Source organism: Plectrocnemia conspersa, unplaced genomic scaffold, assembly GCF_051122295.1.
Source record: "Plectrocnemia conspersa isolate PC_06_02 unplaced genomic scaffold, ASM5112229v1 ptg000012l, whole genome shotgun sequence".
Lineage (NCBI taxonomy): Eukaryota > Metazoa > Arthropoda > Insecta > Trichoptera > Polycentropodidae > Plectrocnemia > Plectrocnemia conspersa.
This window is the reverse complement of record NW_028277176.1, coordinates 16,651,240-16,673,389: the sequence shown is the minus strand read 5'-3', so window position 1 is coordinate 16,673,389 and position 22,150 is coordinate 16,651,240. Positions and strand designations below refer to the sequence as shown.

The following is a 22,150-nucleotide window of genomic DNA, read 5'->3' as shown; positions in this document are numbered from 1 at the left end:
CACTTTATCATTAAAAAAATCATTTTTGTACTCGTAATAGTTGAAAGGCATAAACACGAAAATGCTGCCATAGTGGGGGTGCAATTTATATATTTAAGAAAATACAAAAAATGGAATCAGTGAGTTTGCTAAGTATCATTTAACCAAACACTTCTTCAAGAAAAATCGTAATAACCAGAAAATAGAAAACTGATCACTGTCAAATGTCTTCTATTTTTGTTTTTTGTTAAAATATTTTTTAATCAAATAGATTGTCCAAATGTCTTAAAAAAATATGTTATTTAACTATTGGCATAAGAATTTCGATTTGTAAAATTGAAAATACTTGATTATATATATTTTTAGTGGTTACACATTATTCGTAATAAATTAAGTTTGACTTTTAATAACGGTGATAATACAAGTTCGATTTTGAAACAGGCATTCAATAAAACTAATACAATTCGTTACCAATGGTATGTTGCTAAGTATTTGTTCAAACGTCTAGAGTGTTGTCGACAATCAAACTATTTTTGAGGAATTTCATATTGGATTCCAGAACATCTTTGACAATTACGAACGCGTCCTCTTTTAATGCCCACTAGCATTGCACATTGAACTATTTAATGTCAGCTACGAGGAGTTGGTCTGGTTCGTATAATTTATTTTATTATTTTATGATTTTTTCGTTTTATTACTGTGTATTGTAATAATACATTTTATACCATCATGATACATTGAAGTAACTTGTTAGTTCTCGATGGTCCTAATTTATTTAATTTAAATATGTATTTGTGCATAAAAAGGTTAAATAGATTTTAATTTATATTGCGTGGTTTTTGACAATTTATTGCTTAAAACAGGGCTTCCCAAACTTTTTCAGCGACGGAACACTTTGTAAATCCGAAAACTTTAGCGGAACACTTTCATAAAAATATAAATAAAAATAAAAAATGTTAAAAAAAGAAATATCATTTATTTAATAAACATAAAAATTCAAATAAATAAAACTTCTAATGACTCTGATGATTTTGGGTTCTTAAATTACAATTTTGTTTATATCAGGCATAATATTGATCAGTTGTATTCTCAGTTTTTGGATTATTTTCTTCTTCGATGATAGACGTATCAGTAGAAGTATTTGGCCTTTCTTTCGTCAAATTTCCTGTTTTCAACCAAAGATCCATGGGTAGTTTTTGAATAATATGTAAATTCTGTAATATTTTTTTTTGTTGTCAAAATGGAAAAAATCTGCATTGTAAGCAACCAGACTAAATTAATGTACAAGAAAATCGATTCATTTTTATGTAAAGTTTATTTAAATCATTTATATTTCCAAAAGTATACACTCAATCCTATTTTAACGCAATAAATTAGTTTCAAGCTGTTTTATCAGATTTATGAATAATTTTTATGTATTAGCCACACTAACATTTTTTTTAATTTACTCCAAATTTTTGTGAAATATCAATTTAGGCTCCGCGGAGCACATAGTTTGGGAAACCATGGCTTAAAATATAATATCCATGATTTATATAGAATAAAAATATACTGAAAATTAACTGTTTAATATAATTTTAGACGGGAGTAAAATTTGAAGCTTCCGATATCACTAATTTCATTAGTAAGTCGCCCGCTGGGCCTAAAAGTTTTTCCACTTCTACGATACACAATGTAAAAGTTTATTTTCCCCAGAAGCTTAAACAATTTTAATCTAAATTAAATTTATATTTTAATACACTAGTAACGTAATAGTTATTAGACTTTTTTACATTATTTGAATGTAAATCCGACTGGGAAAACTTGTTCAGAATCAAAACGTCATTATGCAAAGGTTAGTTCAACGCGGCGTTCGGGGGAAAACTCCAGAAGGAACAGAAGCATTTGGCTAAGTGAAAAAGTTTAAGGAGCGCCGTTTTTCAATTTCGCATATTACAAAGTGATCGTTTGCCACAAAAAAATGACTTTTGAAAGAATGTCTCATTTTTTCGACAGCATTGAGTTTTAACACTATGCTATGAATGTGTGCTGTGCCTCTTCCAAGCAAGCTCCAGTCTTCGTTCGGCGCCAGAGCCGAGCGGACGTTCGTCATTACGGTCGTGATATAACATTTAATATGAATGTATGTGTACTGTGTCTATATGTACTTGCTCAACAACGGACATTCGCGTACGAACACATATGAATAAACATAGTTAATAATATAAATATGTTTGGAGCGTGTACTTTTCACCGGTTCTAATGTGTTAACAGCAGTGGATTTTTCAAAAACACAATTAAATCTGAGGCTAACCATACTTCCGGACGAAGGAAAGTGGTAGTTTTAAATGCGTGATGATTACAGGTGATATATTGTAATATTTTTAATATCTTTACCTGTGTATAATACAATTTATAATAATAATACGCAAACATAATTTTCAACTTTACCCAACTTAATTTTTCACACGTACTTAAATACAGTATACATTATAAAATATTTTTGTATATTTTAATATTAACAGTAAAATCTTTCTAAGACATTGTAAAATCAGATTTTAATTTGTTGCAATGCAAAGGTCCATCATAAGAAATAAGAAAAAAATGTTTAGAATAATAAGCAAATAAATTTCCTTCCAATTGTGCTCGAAGTTTTTTATGAACCGAAAAAGTTTATAATAAAAAATACAATAAATAATATTTTAAATCATCTGAACAATCACATATTGATACTCACATATCTCTTAATTATTATAATATATAATATATAAATATAAGAGTATATGCTATTTCTAAATAACAAATGAGATCTACGCCTAAATCCACTATAATTAAAAATGTACCACATCTATTTTTCTATCGATATATAATAAATAAATATAATTTTTGTGTTGAAATAAAAAATGCAATAGTAATTGCCAATGTCATAATTGTCCATAATGACTATGCAATTATAATAATTATAATAGTACAATATGGTTCAAGATAAGCAAATAATCATAATATTATTGCAAATCAGTAATTAAAATATTCATACACATCAGCAAGTTTGTATTTGGATTTAGATTTAGAAATAATATTTTTAAGCATTTGTATAAGTAATTTTTATCTAAACAAGTCTAAATTCTTTTAATATAATTTATCTTGCCATTCTACAAAAATATTCTTCATTTGACCTATTATTTATTTGTTCAAGTTATTTGATTTTCAATTTCTGAAACACGATAGTCGGAAAGGTATAACCATTCAATCAATTTATGCAAACTTCAATATCGAAGACTATCGCAAATATACGAACATCGTTTATTATACTATATTATTTATATAATATATTTAATACTATATAAAAGTAAATGTATAAAAATCACAGTTAAATTATAAATAAAATCTCTTTGTTTTACGAAACGTTAACAACAGTCTAAGCAAACAATAAAACGTAGAAAGCGCTACATATTCGTTTCTAGCAGATTAGAACTGTTTCTAGAACTTGTTTCCGATATTTGTATATCTTATCAGAATTTCAGTTTTAAACACAATGTTTGTATTGTGTGAAACGCATGAGATATTAATAAATTTGATATCTTTTATAAATTCACTATATAAATCACGAAACTTATAATGGCTTAATAATAATAAACATTTTAAATAATATTATTATTATTCGGCAATGTAAAAATACACATTTATTATAATATTATTTTAAGCGAGTAAAAATGTTTTGCAAAGCTTTTCATCTGCTTCTCACTTTGTTTATTTGCATTCGACAAACTCAAGTCAAAACTAATACAGTCGGTTTATATTAGAGAACACTACATAATTTGCTTTGTTTTAGTTTTACGCTCACTCAAATATATTGGAAAAGTAAAAACACAAAGAAAACCGCACGAGCAACCGCATAAAAATCATTTATCAACCGTAAAAAATATCATTGATGATATCACTTTAGACGCCAACAAACAAGGGTCAAAAGTATCGACTCTCATACTTATTATCGCGGTTATTTATAACTAAACTATGATAACAGCCGTGTTGAAATATTTTATATTAAAATGTCAAATATTTTTAGACGGTGGTTTTTAATGAAGAAAATAACATGAATAGTTTACTCATCATAAATCATTGTTCGCCTAAATTATTACCTTTGTCTGTTTCATTAACAACCACTCAATCTGTGTATATTGCATTAAACAAATATACTGTATAAATAAACAGAAGATGATAATAGTTGTTAAAATCTATTGATTTTACTTTAAGTGTAGATTTTTATTGCGATCTGAACAAAGTTCTTACTATATGTAATTTTGTCCAAAATTTTATAGTCGAATATACGTTATTTAATGTGGCAGACATTAAATAAAAATATATTTTCCTTTCCTTAAATTAAATTGATTACAGAAATCTGATTTCTGTGAATATAAAAGATGGTTAATGTAATATATTAAATTAAATGGTATATTTTAGGATATGTTGAGTTGTAATACGAAGAACATATTTGCGATTATTGGAACTTAATATTATATGAAGTATTTAATATTTCAAAATATATTAAATATAGTACAAATATTACATTTAATCAGCTTAAAGTTTTATATATGCATTTTTCTTAAAAAATTTTTTTTTCAGAATTTATAATTTAAATAAAAAAAACATTAATATAATTATTAAATTAATTTATAATGTCATATTGGAACTATAAAAATGTAATATTTCACTTGTAATTCATTTCACTTTAAATACATCTAAGAGTATTTCTTATGTTAATTACAACTTTTATAATATTAATTAATATGTTTTAATTATAGCAAAATAAAAGTCTTTGTATATAACAACTTAGTAAAACCGACAACTTTCTGTACGTCAATTTTGCGTGGAAATTGTATAATAATAATACTCTTTTTTATCAAAAAGGTTTAAAGTATTATTATTATACAAAAAATATGTTCACAAAACAAATCAAGTAGAATAAAAAACAACACCAAAAAAATACATTGCGAGAAAGAAAAAATCATAAAATATTAAAATTAAATTATACGACCCGGACCATATCCTTGCAGCTGAAATTAAACAGATCAATGTTAATATTAAATATTATATTACAAATATTAAAATAAAATAAAATAAAATATCAAAATTAAAAGATACGAACTGGAACAGCTCCTCGTAGCTGACATTAAACAGATCTATGTGTAATGCCAGTGTATTAAGGATTTTTTTTACGTTCCTGAACCTAAAATTAAAATTCCTCGTGAATAGTTAGATTGTCAATAGCACTCATAGTTTTAGAACTTAGCGAGTCGTATCCCAATGTTCCTAAAAGAAAGGAGCTTAAATATAAAAACAGATATATTTTTATAATGGTATCTAAATAATCTTTTCCACAATTTATCGAAGTAATTAGTTCCAAATTATAAATCCCGATTTAAGAATGCTGTGAGAGTAGAAGTTTACCTAGGTCGTAGAAATAATCTGACGGAAAACGGGATCGAGAAAATGGCGCAATATGACATTTTCTGACACTAAATGGCAGACGAATGCATTTAAGTAATTTTAAATCATCTGTATACAGCAGAAAACCTAAATTCGTATTTACTTCATTAATAAATAAAGGAAGGCCCAGGCTCGACACTTGAAGAACCCGAAGGGGTTAAATACTTTTTCGACAATCGGCCGCTACGATCGCTCAAATATCTTGAGAACAACCGAGTTAAATCATTCGAGCAACCGAGGTCCGACAATTTTTTGAATAATAACCCATGACAAATCTTGTCGAAGGCCTTATCAAAATCCTTATATACAACGTTTACTTTAATTCCCGTATCAAAAAACTTTGTCACTGTTTTATTAAAAGACAGTAACAGTGGAACGAACGGGACAAAACCCGTGCTGTTGGTCCAACAAAACTTGCCGAAAATTATTAAAGACGTATCTATGAATAATTATTTCATACAATTTAATGGAACCTGATAATATTGCGACTGGTATAAAGTTGTTTTTCACATTTCGTCATCCTTTTATGAATAAGGGTGTTTTTTGGCACAAAGACCAGAAAATAATGACGTCCTGAAGATCAAATCAAAAATAAATTTAGAGAAGCAGTGAAACTGAATTTGCAAACCTTAAAAATAAAAAAGGAAAGCCAAGGGGATTGTCTTAATTCGTCTTAAAGTCGTATTTAAGATCTATTATCGTCTTAATTCATCTTAAAATCGTATTTAAGTCGTATAGCCGAGGCCCACTTTTTTGTAGGATTTTATCCGACGAAGTTATGATATTTTAAGTTTTTAAATTTGCCACTATTTTGCAAAAGAGTGACATATTTTATTTTTTTATTGAATATTATAGGGGTGCTTAAGAATTCTATACTATAACAATATTTTAATTCTTAGTCATTAAAACAAAAGAAATACGTTTGTTAAAAAAGTTTGTAAGGAAGGCTGATCGGCTTATAATACTAAACTTGTTTTGAAGCAAAATACTATTTTTATGACATATTTTATTTTTTAGAGAATAATATAAGGGTTATTAGAACTTTTATTCTATTAAAAAAATTCAAGTCTTCAAAACAAAGGATTTAACAACCTTAATGAAATTGCAAGTCTTATAAAAGCTTGTATGGGGGTCTGATCAATTTAATATTAAACTTGTTTTAAAGTAAACAACTCTTTTTTTATGTTTTATTTCGATGCAAGCTTAGTTTCTGAGCATTTTCTATGAGGCACACTTTTTTGTAGGATTTTTTCCGACGAAGTTATGATATTTTAAGAAGAATGATGCGACTGAGCGGAAGGCGAAAAAATTGAATCGAAAATAGGATGAAAATATTGCGCGAAACTGTCAATAATATTTTGTGAAAGCTTTTCCATCGAAGCTCATCATTTTTGGCGTCGATTGAGCAGCGCATTAGTAATTTTTGGAATGCTTTTGGGTTTTTCATTAATTTGATTTTGCCAGCTTCTGTTATAATTGCGTTGACAGGAAGTGTATTTGAGATCTATATTAATTAATTTTGGATAGCTTGTTGCTTAGAAAAACCTGTATTGTTTTAGATAGTTATCTCTCTAAATGTCGGTCTAGAAGCCGCAATGAAGGCAAGCTTTTTGAGTAAATCTCCGAATTCCATATGAACCGTAGTATGTTCAAATTTCTATCATATCTGGGAGATCGGAATTAATGATTATTAAAAAAGTATTATTTAGACCGATCACCACGTATTAGATTTTTATAATCTCACGGATAAATAATCGTAATGAATAAATAAATAAATATAGAACAATTTTAATTTTAATATATAGTTAAACATATATCTCTGATTTACTTCTTTAGTAGTTTTTGATTGTGTTCTCTTCGTTGTAACACATTGGACTAACGTATGTCATGTTGAAATGAAAGATTTACAATAATTTGTTATATAATACTAGCATGTTTACTTCTGAGAAACAATAGTAAATATAATCTGAATAATTAAAATATATACCTCTTACTTGTAATGCATTTAATTAATCGATTTATCTTATAGTGATACATACAAATCTAGTTTTAATAACATTTAACCATAATAGAAAAATAAAATAGCGATTATCAGCGTCAGTTTTGAACCTATTGTCAATTGAGATATTGTGTAATTATCAGTTCAACAATTTAGATGCTGATTCTTCAGTCAAGACTCTTTTCAAAGCAAACAATCATATCATAAAAAACGCATTAATCAATAACCTATCGATTTGTGCTTCCAGTCTACATTAATACTGTTATATATTATCAATATCATTTATTCACTACGGACTACGGTATTGCTGATCGCATAAATTGTTAATTTTTTTATTGTATATACATATTAGCCATAGCAAAGGTAGTGAAAAAAGCGACAAACTGTACAATTTTTTTATAGTTTCAGTAAAATATGAACTTACGTTTTAACCTGTAACCCGTGAGGTTGTAGAATAAAAAATCACGTTCGTGAACAATATTTTTCATAGGAAAAATAGGGTGTCGACAACTATTTGCGCATCATTTTTTAAATATGTATATATTTATCACTAAACATGTATGTTCTTATAACGAACGTTTAAAAAAGCGTGTTCTTAGGACCTTTATTAGTGTGTAATTTAAAAGGCAGATACAGAAGTCGAGTGGGTTTTTCCCTTACAACGATAAAGTCTTATCAGAAGGACAAAGAAGACGGCGACGGACGTACCTTTCAAATACAGGAAGTGCTGATGGATCCTTTTATAATGAAAGTTAGATCCGCGACCTGTATATATTTTTTTCGCGTCGGAGGCTGCTTGCTCTTAAAAAGAACATCTTGAGAATATTTTCTTTTGTTCAGCTCCTTCGCCAGTACAAGGCCCGTGAATATTCTTTCGGGCAGGTGGAAAACTTGGCGTTCATGTTTTCACCTAATGGAGTGCTCTTTTGAACTGTGCGTACCATTATTTAAATCTGCACTTGGACACTTTTTTTTGTAAAATTTTATTGGATGATGTTTCAAAATATTTTCATTATATCTTGACCAATATTTTGCTTAAGCTACATTCGAATTACGTATGAAACTGAAATTTATCAAGTACAATTATTCATATCAAGCAATCGTATAATATATATATATATATATACATATATAACGACCTAAGTGTATCACTTAGCACATTTAGTTTAAAGTACATTTAACTAGGACAAGTTATAAATAATTGAAGTAACAGACGTATATATCAAACGATGTGCTTAAATAGGACAGGATGAGTGTTTGGACAGATGCAGTTACTCAATCCTCGATCCGAAATACTGAAAATAAATCATATGCAACAAAATTTAGTTGAAAATCAGTTGCAAAATTATACTTCCGTCGGCCTGGGAATTCTTTTTAAGTTGGAGAGTCACTATAACTGTACTTTTGAATTCGTAATTTCATAAATTCGCTGGTACCGTATTTCCCATTACGGTCAGGTTTACTACTTAAATTATAATGTCAAGGGTTGTATCTTTGGGGTACATCCACGAGAATGGCCTTAATCCTAGGTATACCATTAAACATTATAACTTCTAACTTTGTTGATTAATTATATTAAATGCAGATTATTTATATATATATCATTAAAAAATTAGCTATGTTATCAGTCATTTTTTATTTATTTTATGACTATTTAATAACTGTAGCTATATACTTATACGTTTGCTCTGCAGAATTATAACTTTTTTGCATAATTAAAATATTCGCGAAAAACGTGACGATAAAAACATTTATTCGTTCCGACCTTATTAAACATGTACACAGAATAAATTAGCAATAATTTGAGACAAAAAGTGTTTATATAATATAAACGCGTGTACATACATACATACGTCCCATATTTTATTATATGATGTGTGTTTTGTCGTTCCTAGAAGGCAACTAGAATGTAATAGCCTTGTTAACTTTCATAATAAATATGAATACTTTATAGCATCGTTATTAAAATGTATATATAACAATTAGTTTGAACAAGCATATTATTACAGCAAAAAAAAAAAATTGAAAAAAACTTCTATAGAAATGAAAATTAAATTATTTATGGAAATGTATGCTAATCAATATTAAATATATTTTTAATATTATACAGAACTAAAAACAATTTATTTCATATTGTGTGTTAGTATATGCATTGCTACAAAATTTTCATAATAATTAAATTATTGACTATGAGATTAAAGCGTGAAGCCGTATTTTTACTAATTATAAAATATATTTAATTTATAAGCATTTGAAATGTTTGTAAAATCTAAAACAGACGAATTAATTAATATTAGACAGTTCAAGAAATTAAATAGTGCTGAAAATTTTAATATATTCTTGTACATCAATTTACTTGAAATTAATAATATTGATTAAGTAAAATTTTTAGAAAATTAGTTTCATATAAAGTTTTAACAAAATATTTGGCTGCGCTAATTGCAAAAAATAATTTGATTTATATATATTTGTAAAGTATTTTTCTGGTAATTTTATTGCTATTTTACATATTGAATATATTTAAAACCTAATTTCGCGCTCACAATATATACATTATGCATGAATCTTAATATTAAAAAATACATTGCTTAAAATATTTAATTAATTGTTAGGGTTTAATTCTGTAAATTGTTTTTGCTATAGTACAAGTTTTATAGTTGTTAATATTATTTTTAACAGCTACATAAGGTACCTAGTTACTAAATAATAAAAACATATAATATATTTATATTCTTCTGCAAGAAATAAATTTAAAAGCAAATCTTTCTAAATTTATAATTCTGATTTAAATGTAAAATTAATCTGATTCTATATGAAAAAAATCTTATGACTTAAAAGTCAGAGTTTTATTCCACATATATAACAATTATTTAATTTTTGTGATAAAAAAATAAGTAATATTTTAAATACTATTAAAAACGTCTATTTAAAGTCAGAATTTTTTTTACATTCCACTTAATAATTTAAGTAATTTAAATAAACTGCTTTAATTAAAAACATATTGCTGACTATTTTAGTAGCAGAAATTATTGATGTAGTTGCAGTTTTAATTAAGGCTCACGTACTATTCCATTAAAGAGATTAAAAAATATCCAGGTTAATTTTATAATCTACCGCCTTAACTGCTCTGTCTATAAAGCGGATACCTTCCATTGCGGAATATAAGAAGCACCCCCCCAAATAATTTGCTTGCCACCGTTGCACGGAGACATTTTTCGATGTATCTTTTTTTAAGCCAACTTGACGATGAATACATCTGCAATACATCTAAAATACATAAATTAATTTTAATCTGAACAGAAATTGTCACTTTTTTTTAATTAAGAAATTTGCAAATTTCATACTTGTTAGACGCATTTTTTTGGTCAACAACGGTTTTTTGGGAGGTATATAGAAACATATACCCCTTTTCTAAGCTACATATAAGAGTTGTCTATATTTATATCTTCATTAAATGTTTCCAAATACTAACTAGTGAAATCACGTAAAAACATTCATAGCTTTACTCGATCTTCACTAAGGGTAAATTTCTTACTCAAACTAAATCGTAGACAATTTGCCAATATAATTTTTATAAATTTGTTCATTACAAAATCTGAGAATCAAGTGGTTAGATAACTACTTAAAAAATATGGATATACCTCCTAAAGAGTAAAAATAAAAACCAACCAAAAACTGCAGATAAATCTGTATGATAGTTATTATTTATATAATTTTAGAATGCAGTTTTGCAAAAATAAATTTTAATAATAATAAATTTATTACAGCATTATCAATTTAAAAAAATATTATTGAAATTTTTTATCGATAATTGTAATTATTAAATAAATTCAGTTTATTTTAGATTTATTGTAAATATATTTTAAATACATCTATGTTTTAACTCTCATTCGAGTAATATTATACCTTAAACCAAATTTTTCAATACATGCTTCGATATATGTCAAGCTAAATCTTTCCTTGCAAATGTTGTTACTTTCACAAGAAATACATTGTCTTGAACATCATTTAACTTTTCCGATGAAAAACGATTCTCTTCACCGTTGAGAAAATTCGCAAAGTTTACAACGTCTTATCTACGAAGACGTGAAAGTTCGCCTTAAAAATCTTCACCTTCGGACTAAAGCGTTTTAATAAAATAATTAAAAATGTAACGAGACATTCTCAGACGTCGCAAACCTGTTAAGTATATGATAACGACTTATTAAGTCTAAAGTAACGTATTTTTTCTTTATCATGCAAATGTGGCACATTTTTTCACGCTGTAAATGTACATAAAAGTAAAGCACGAATAGGAGGGTTCCTTATAGAACACTTAGTATGTACCTTCTATACAAAGTCGGTCAAAAATATATAATTCATTGACGATACCCTTAAAAGAGTGAAGGTGCAAACTCAGATAAGTGAACGTATACATATAATCTTGCAATTTTTGCTTCAGCCCATATATGGTTTATGACCCTTTTCGAGATGCAAGAACGTGAGACGATGAGATCTACATACTTTCCTCGGTTCGTATGAAACGTGAATATTTTATGTTTGTGTATACACGCACTCTCATGTCTACTCATATGCGCGACGGGTAATACACACTCCATAAAAAGAATGACCCCTGTTTTGAATATCACTATATTTATATGTACATATGTACGAAAATGACTGAGCGTAAATAAAAACATGATAAGTTCAAACGTCAAAAAAATTCGCGTTACTAACGCGTACAATATATTTTTAGTTGAAAATAGTCATGACATAATTGTGGAAAACCGTAAAATATATTTTTTAGTCAAATCATTTGAGCGAAATTCGACTGGCAATACAATCAGTTGCAACCTACCATGAATAAAAATAATTATTTGCAGCATTGAGTTTCAATATTGGAATAATGGGATACTCTCGTAAAAAAGGATTTTGATTAAGAATTATTGTTATATCTAAAAATAAATGCTATCTAATGAAAGTAAAAATAAATTTATATAGAAATATTTGAGGAAAAGAGAATAAACAAATAGCGATTACAAATATATATATACGCGACCCCTCTGCAAACACTTCGCGACCTACTTGGGGGTCGCGACCCACCGGTTGGGAACTCGTGTTCTAGAATCTAGATGTATTATATCTAATTATCTTAAATTACCTCTAGTATACAATTACAAGGCTAAGATAAATTCTTTGTTTGAGCAACTTATCATTTTTATTAGTAATTTAAGATACGATAATGAAATTAGATCCTTTTTACTCTCTTATTAATTTTTCTTTTTAAAAGAAATGAGTGCGATGTTCTCAATGAACTTAACATAATAATAACCAATATTTTATTCAATAAATAAATAATACTATGCCTTTGTATAATAACTATACTTAATTAAACTTATCATAATGAAAAAAAATGTTCTCATATACAATGTTGAATTAATTTAATTATTTTTAATTAAAAGAAAGAACTTTACTTTGATCTATTTTTTTTAGATCAAAGTTTTGAAAAATATAACGATGGTATTTTTTAGTACATGAACTATCAAAGCAAAATATAAATAAAAAATGAAAATTATTAAATTTCTCGGTAAACACTCGACATGATATAATGAAGCTTTTCAATGTTATAGCCAGCCATTTATTGTGAGAAGAAAAGCTTGTATCATCCTCATATATTATACCTGAAGTGGCGATTTATTATTCAAATCTCGGCCCGACATCTCATTATGTTGAACGATTTTATTATTAATAATTTTAATGTAAATAAACGGATTATTATAATTGGTAAAGCACAGTCGGCAGCTCTTTTCAGCAGGACGACCCTTAGCGAATATTTCCTCGAATGTATCCTAAACATTTTCTTTGCATTAATATATTTCTAGTTTTATATAAGGATATGGGTAAGGTTTAAATAATTAGGTCCCCTCTTTTTCCCTACTTACTTTTGAAGTGAACCCTTTCAATTTTTATTTATTTTATTTCAAAAGTAAGTTGCCCTTGTTTAATGCAAAGAACCTTTTGGAGAAAATTTTTAATTAGAAATCATTGCTAATTTGTTATGTTGCCCTAGATAGATTTAATAGTCTCACACTTACAAGTTAAGTTATTTTTCCCATATCTATCAAGATCTACTTCTTTCACAGATTTATGAATTTACTGTTTGTTATTTAGGTATAAATAGTAGTTTTATGACCAATAAATAGTAAAAATTCCGAGTTTAGGTCAATCATGCAATTTCAACCCAACTTCTTGAGGACATATTGCTCTATAAATATTATTTTTAGAATATCAGCTACTAATTTTTTCGATCTCCCTCTGATTTAATTGTCTTTTACCTATTGTTCTTTCACATTTGCGCTTTGCTAGTTTTTTCATTCGTTAATTATGTACTTTTTTAAAACATAGATATAACTCATTTTAATGTGAACCGTTTCATCGTTATACATAATTATATTTTACAAAAGATTTTTTTAACATAATAAAGAAAGCAGCGGTCCGACAGGACGTTGCAAAAAACGATAGAAGTTAAGGGTTAGATAACTTGCCTGTTAACGAAGTGACAGAATCAACAAAAGCATTTCTGATCGATCAAAGCGAACGAAAATTAATGAGGCAAAACATTGGAATCTTCCTTGGTAATATTTCAGTCTTATGAATGGTTTAATAATATTCAAGGCCTACCCTATCGACAATCAATTAGGTGTGCCGAAAGTATCTCATTTCAGCCACCTGCTGTTTTTTTCTTGGGTCGAGTATAAAAAAAGGTGGACGCAATATATTTTCACTCCGGCGAATAAATTCCATTATGGTGTCGGAAAAACATCGTTTTCCCCTCTTTCTTCTGCGCGTGCGTTTGTGTGTTTGTATACGTTGCTAATTTAAGAAATTCACCTTCGTAATAGACACATAAATCACACGTCACGTGTATCATTATATGCAAAACGCGAATGGTCGATACGTCCGTGGGCCGTGCTAAGGGGTACCGGTACGGATTTTCCGAATTTCAACTGTAATTTTCAGAATACTAATGATAACAATTGTTTTCAGTTCACGAGAATACTTAAATAGTTAATTTATATATGGAATTATAACTTCTTAGCGTTCCACTATCGTATTATCCGTAACTATTATAATAAATGGTATTATTATATGTAATATATTTTTTATGTAATGTGGGTCATATAATATACGTTTCTATTTAGATATTAAACGATAATAATTTTATTAATACAGGCAATCATTTATATTAAAAGCATTCAAGCATTATTTATTGTTTATCAAATTGATATTTTATTATAAGAATAGAGTGAACCGAAAAGCTTTTGAATAAAATTACCCAAACTAATTATGTTACGCCAGTAAATTTATAGTAAATTACCTTAAATGTTTGTGGTTTAAAATAAATATAAGGTTTATTTTAGAATTATATAAAACTTATTTTACAATTAAATTTATAATTAATAATGGAAACATTAACGACTCAAATTAAGTGTACTACAATTTCCTTATATTATTTTGTAATTTTAATAATAAGTATTTTGTAATTTTTTCTCACAATGTCTGTTTGAATTTATTACATTTTATTATTAATATTATTAAAAAAGTATAGTAGGTACAGTTTTAATTTATAGATAAACCTTATAAATAAACTAAAAAAAATAAAAATTACAAACGAAATCCTAAGAAAGTGTCGGTTTTTATCTATTTTAATATAAACATATTTTAGCTACGATTTAAATTATTTATATGTATAGTTTTAATCGCTATGATTTAAATTATTTATAATTTTTAATATAGTGTTTGATTTAATATGTTCAGTATATAAATCCCGTATTTTAATAATAGAATAAATAATAAAATTTTATCAAAGGCTCTAAAAAATTTAAATATTATTTAAATTAAAAACAAACCCTTAATTTGTTTAATATATATTTTAGTCTTGTGTTTTAAACATTATTAATTTAATTCAAATTATAACAATAAGTAAGAATTTTCTCTAATTATAAAGTAATAAAAAAAGCAAATTATTATTTTATTGTTTTTTTTTTTTACTTTTTGGTTATGAATATTATATATAATATTATGCAACTAGTTATTTAAATACACTTTCATATTTCGTATTTTTATTTTACAGATTTCTTTTTTTATTTCAGAATGTTCTAAAACGTAGCATTGCAAATATATTTTATACATATGCTACGTTTTATATATTTTTATTATTATATTATAAATATTGATTTTATAATTATCTTATATATAATTGTATGAACGCTTTGTATGAACGGTGTATATAATAATACACGCAAACAAAGGAAGTATATATATAATTATAATAATAAAAAATAAAAATTGAATTTGCTCCATTGATTTTCAAGCCGCCGGTAAAGCATTCTGTTGTTTCGACCAATGAAAAATAAGCATTCAAATATAAAACAAAATTAGTGACGGTAACGTAGCAACAGTTTTAAATAATTATTATTTATTAATAAAATTTTGCTACGCGACATTAGTTTTCATTAATTCGTCATGTGTGTTGTTCGATTTGACTGAATATAAATAATCGGATTGCAAATTAACTAGGTATGTTGTAACTATGAAAATGAAATATATACATAATGTGTGTAAGGATTATAAGAATACATTGATTAAACTAGATGACCATCATAAAACAATCTTCATAATGAAATCTTCAAATGTTGAATTCCCGTCGACGGGTTCCGAGGCCGAAAAGTGAGTTTTTCCTTTTACAATACATAAATATGATCATTGCTTCTGATTTAATGCACATATTCGTTCAATTTGACTGAATATAATTACTTGAATTGCAAATAAGCCAGGTACGATTTAAACGTGAATATGTAATATATATTTAGTATGTATGAGGATTGAAAGTTAATGTCGATCAAGCCATATAAATGCTAATAAATCGCATTTTTTTATCTATTGATATTTGGGAGACTCTTTTACGATGATCACGTGACAATGATTGTGATGCAATCGGTTATTTAGCTGAAGATGTTAGGTTCCATTTTTGCATAGTCATCTTATTTTTACTATAATTGAACTTTTAATTTGATTGTATATTTGTCTTAATATATCAGTCATGGGCTCTCGATTTTTTTATTTTTACGTTTTTTGTGCCAATAGTGATAATATTTAGAGTAATGAGTGAGTTGTATACAAAAAGGTTATTGCAACAAAAAAAACATTATTGCAACAAAAAAACTTCATCCTAAGCGTACTTAAATGTGTACTTTCTTGTTATCTAATAGACGACATTTTACAATGATTATAAATATGTAATTGGATACCTAGAATATTCAATAGCCAAAATATGTATGAGTGGCTTAATTTTAGAAACAATGTGGTAAAATATGTATCTATGTCATGGTTTTTAGCAATTTTTCTTCTGTGCAATCATTTCTCTTTCGGAACAGCCAAATTCAGGATATTCAGTTACATCAAACTTCTGTAGTATGTTATTTATAAAAAAGATAATACTCGCTGACAGTGACTTAAACTTTTTGTTTATACCAATTCTATGTTGTCGTCATATAGGTCATCAAATTGTTCTATCACTGCTTCTGAAAAATAATTTAAAACAATAAGACCTTCATCAAGTGTTAAACATTGAACACGTTATTTCTACTAATATAATCCATAAATGAAATTCAAACGACAACTGGAGAACCAAAGTTACCGTAGATGATTAAACACGCTTGCTTCTGAAAATTAACTGTAAACGATACTATTTAGTGGGTGAAATGTAACTTTTTGTTTATAAAAATATGAGATTTTTCATTATTACTACCATTGTAATATGTTTAATTAACTTTGGTATGTATATCTTTAATTTCTAAATCACTGATGTGTGACTTTTAATATTTGATCCTAGAAGTACAATAGTAACTTTGTTAGAATAACCGTGATATATATTTATATAACCAAACACTTACTGGCACACTCATAATTAAAAGTTTTGTTTATATTATCTATAATTGCTACACCATTTTGTAAGAAAACTGCTGTGATTTTAACTTATTGCACTGTTTATTTAATTGCGTCATCTATCAGGCGCGCGCTTGATAGATGACGCAAAAGTTGTCATATGTAAGCAAATTTGATGGTTAATGAAAATCCCGAGTTTGCCGTGCTTGAAAACGAACGACACAAATGATTTTATCGATTCAAATTACAAAACAAATAACGAAATATGTAGAAAAACTATTAAGTTCTAAAAATTTTTTTTTTAAATTAAGAAAAATTATTAAGTTTAGAAGGGATTTTAAATTTAATATAAATAATTTGGATTTGTATTAGCTTCTCCATATAGAAAAAAGGTAAATTAAATTTTAGCAAACGTTGGCAATTTAAATTTATATGTTACGTTGGCAATTTAAAAATACTACATTTACTAAGAAATTGCTACAAAATTTCATAAAATACATTGTTGCAATATTTTCTTTATGAAATAATATATAATGTTTTTATTTACATATTCATTGTTTAATTAATTCTTTAACAAAAACATATTTTTCTCTTTTTGTACAAAGTTTAATGTCAAAATACGTTTATGGACAGAACATGTTAATGAAGTATTTAACACATTCTTTTCATAAATGATATATTTTGCTTTCCGATAAAATTGCAATTATCATGTTTTTCACGTTTGGGCAATGAGTGTTTATTCCAAAGCATACAAAGTCTAGTGGATATTGTAATAATTTTAGATAAAATTTTTAGTTAGCATGTTTTCATTTTAAGGTCTTTGTTTATGTTATTTTTATATAGTTCATACATTTAGATGTTTGTTGAAGCATTTGATCTATTTTACTGTTTTGACAGTTACAAACAATGAAAATAATATATAAATATTTAATTGAAAGTTATATTTTACTGCAATTTCCGTGCTAATTGTTTAAGTTATGACATTTTTTCCCTCTGTTATTGCTGCTCATAAGTGTGAAGCCGTATTCAACTTTATTTGGATTTTTTTCTTCATTCCCAACACGTCTGATGTAAATCGGCCATTCATAAAATAAATAATGACTGTCATTACGCAAATTCAATGTCAGCGCAATCATCTCTCACCTCATCACAAAGTTCAATACTTGTGTATGAAGTGAGAAACTAATACAAACATTCCCTAACATCATAACACATAATGATTAATCTATAACAAATTAAAAATAAATTTGCAGTAACAATTAGTATTTATTCTCATGTTCTTGTGTAATCAATTAGTCACTATTCTCAATGAATATTGACTGAAAATATAATAATATAAATTTGTATACATTATTGATACAATGTTTACATTATGTTTACTAATCCAAGTATATTTAACATGGAATTAGTCTATTTAAATTAAAGTTGAATAGCATTATCGCAGAATTAAGGTGTTCGCTTTGTATTATGTGTAGGTGTCGAGATGAATCTAAAGTGGTATAAATTTGTATACATATAAGTCTTCACAATCTTGTATGAAGGATCAAGGCGGATTTGGCGGTTAAATCTGAATATACTATGTATATTATACGTAAATTCATAACGCAAGGGTGAGTTCGTTTAATACTCAGTGCAATTTGGGATAAGCATATAATTGCCTGTATAAATAAATATATCGGAGTAAGCGATCGTTAAAAATCAATAACAACTAAGCCAGTAATAAACGGTAGGAGATTAAGGTTTTTATATGGAAAAGAGGCTTTATCGTGATAAGTGATTCCATTAGACAAATATTTTCGTTGGTCGGTAAGGGGAATCTGGGGTTTTTATTGAATTTTTCATAAATTTATTTATAACAATTTATATTCCTGTCTGCCAGATTTAAGCTATTGAATAACTGTATCAATAAACGATATTTTATACACATCCCTAGCTTCTTCTTGGTGAGGTTGATTTTCAAGATCAAATATATTTAATAATAATACGGCAATATATTAAATTGTAAGTGATTACATATACGTTTACTTATTTAGTTTTCACTACAAGAATTTATGTTTTAGACATATTCAATTTAATTTGAATGGCAATACTCTAGCAATTAGACATTTTATGTAAAATACCAACATTGGTAGACCGCAAGGGAATTGATGGAAAACAACTCAATAAATTATTACTTTATTTAGAGACCATCTTGAATTTCAAACTTATCTGCCTAATTTTTAAGTTATATTGGAAATCCACATTTATTATTGTAATATATGGATTTGCGAAAATTAACAGCGACCGATTTGCTCGTCGCAAGGTCGTCTAGACCATTTTTGGAGACACCATGACTATTTACCATAAACGCTTTTAGACGTGACCGATTCAGTTTATTACATAATGTGTATTTAAATTATATTTATTTACTTTAATAATTCTTTAAAAATGCAACAAATGTGACCTTAACCGATTGATTATTCAAGTTGACGGCTTAAATCCAACGTTGACAAAATTTTACATAAATTATTTTAAAACTAAAACTCACTAACCATAGCTCATGTAAATATCATGTTGTGGTTAATATCAATGACATAAATTTCACTCTTAAAACACGTGTAATAATTAACATAGCGTTGAAAATTCAGCAACAATAATTAGTCAAAATTAAATAACAAAACCCAGATTTCATGAAACTTCAGAAATGTACATAAGTACTTCAAATGCGAATTAATTTCGTTATTATTTTACAGCCCTGAAAACTTAGTGTAATATATTATATATCGTGAAGTTTGAAATCAATCCTCATATTAAATATTTGTAGATAAAAATCGAACATAATGATATTTACATTTTAGATTTTACTTAGGAATAAATAAAGTAAATTTAATATATCAAGTAGATAACAATAATTGCAAGATAATGGACAAAAGTAATAACATAAAGTTTTTTTCAAAAACAATTAATATCATAACATTGATGTTTACTAAAAAAATACATAAACAGTGTTTACATTCGAAGCACGTATGTTAAACAACATATGTGGAATTTTCGATGTAAATGTAAGCAAAACCAGTTAATATTAACAAATATTAAAACATTGTTATGTGCTGATATACAATATAAAAGTCACCAATTGGATTTCAAAATTTATATTAATAGTTATTTTGATATCTTTAAAAATATTTGTTGTAACTTTTCTATAAGTATATTATTACATAGACGCGAATAGAGAAGCAGTGTATTTTTCTTTCTTTCATCTTCGAGTAAAACTCTCATCATTCCTTGTGTGTTAAAAATACAAAATCACACTAATGACCTACTTGACTTTTTGCTGATGATTTGCTGATAGCACTCACTGAAATAAAAACTAAATTTTAAGACGTAAGTAAAAATATACGTACGATTTAAAATTAATATTACACTTAAAAACATAACTTATGTTACTATTATGAGTTTAAGGAATGCCAGTTTTTTATGAACGTTAAAACAACCAAAACATGTGGATTTCTAATCTAAATCAAAGATGACGCAGCATTTAGAGTAACATAATAAAATTACGTGTGTGTGAGTTTAGCATCTTTAATATTTTATATATGTATTATATATTTATATATATATACTAATACCATTAGCATTCTAAAAAATATGGCTCCAATGGTCATTATATTTAATAATTCGATTGTCACTGTTTCATGCATAACTTATGCAACACACTTAAGATGCTAAGACAATTTAAAGTTTTTGGTGCTATTATATTTTATTGAAATCTATTATTAATTTTAAGGCGAATTTTTATTATTCAAATTTGTGTACATATCTCAAAATTGCAATAAAAAAGTAAAATATATCTATACTACTTTATATGTATATTGTCCTGTAGATTGGCAGAAAGTTACATGTAATTTAAATAATGGCAGTGGCAGTGGCATGTAACATAAATGCATACTAGTAGCTTACAATAATCGCCTCACTTGCAATAAAGTGGAGCAGAACTCATTTTCATGATATTCATATACATATATGTCACTCCAGAAAATTAACAAGTTTCAAAAGTTCTGTAGAATATTCTTCTAGAACGTACCAAGCAAATCAATTATCAGTGACATCAGAGTCGTTAAGGGAAATTTCCGGGTAACAGAGAACGAAATAGTCTTACTTCTGAAGATGATATATGAATTAACACAACGTATCATCTAATATGTTCTACAATTCAAAAAAGTATCTTTGAGACGATTACTGCATTGGCTGACTTTTACATTGACTGATAACGTTTCAATGCCCATCAGGTAGAAATAGTTTGAAACCAAAGATCAAATTTTGGTTCATTTTTACTTAAATATTCCTAAATAAAATTTTATATGTTTTAAGTATATCTGTGTGGTAGTTAAGGGTAGCGCAACAAAGAGCTGTTGTTGCCGTCCCTCGAAATGAGTGAGTGTCTGTAGAATATCATTTATTGCAAACCTTTTTATATTTTCTCTTCGAGCAGATTGGTCAAATGAGGAAAATGCTTATTATATACATACATATAATATATTCTATTTGGGATAAAGTGTCCCAATTTAAATTATTCATCCGTGATATTTAGAATATCTAAGTAAACCTTTTCTGTAGTGATCGATCATTATAATTATATAATAATCATTAATTCCGATTCTCAGATACGATAGAAATTAAAAAGCACTAAAATCCATATGAGATTCGAACCCAGGGCTTTCATATCAATAGTCAGCGATTATTTATTGTGCTAGTATTCTTCCATCGTCGCCATCTTTAAATAAATCTAGTGTAATCGAT

The 22,150-nt window shown here is 27.0% G+C and overlaps 1 protein-coding gene across 5 annotated transcripts in view; it reads left to right on the top strand.

Annotated features, from left to right (window-relative positions):
• Nucleotides 1–2,031: 2,031 nt before the first annotated feature.
• LOC148228414 (5-hydroxytryptamine receptor 1-like) overlaps nt 2,032–22,150 on the top strand; it is a 149,610-nt gene continuing 129,491 nt past the window's right edge. For all 5 annotated transcript variants that reach the window (XM_088200110.1, XM_088200111.1, XM_088200109.1 and 2 more), the window contains exon 1: nt 2,032–2,323. The gene's annotated coding sequence lies outside the window, so the exon portion shown is untranslated. The remainder of the gene's footprint in view (nt 2,324–22,150) is intronic.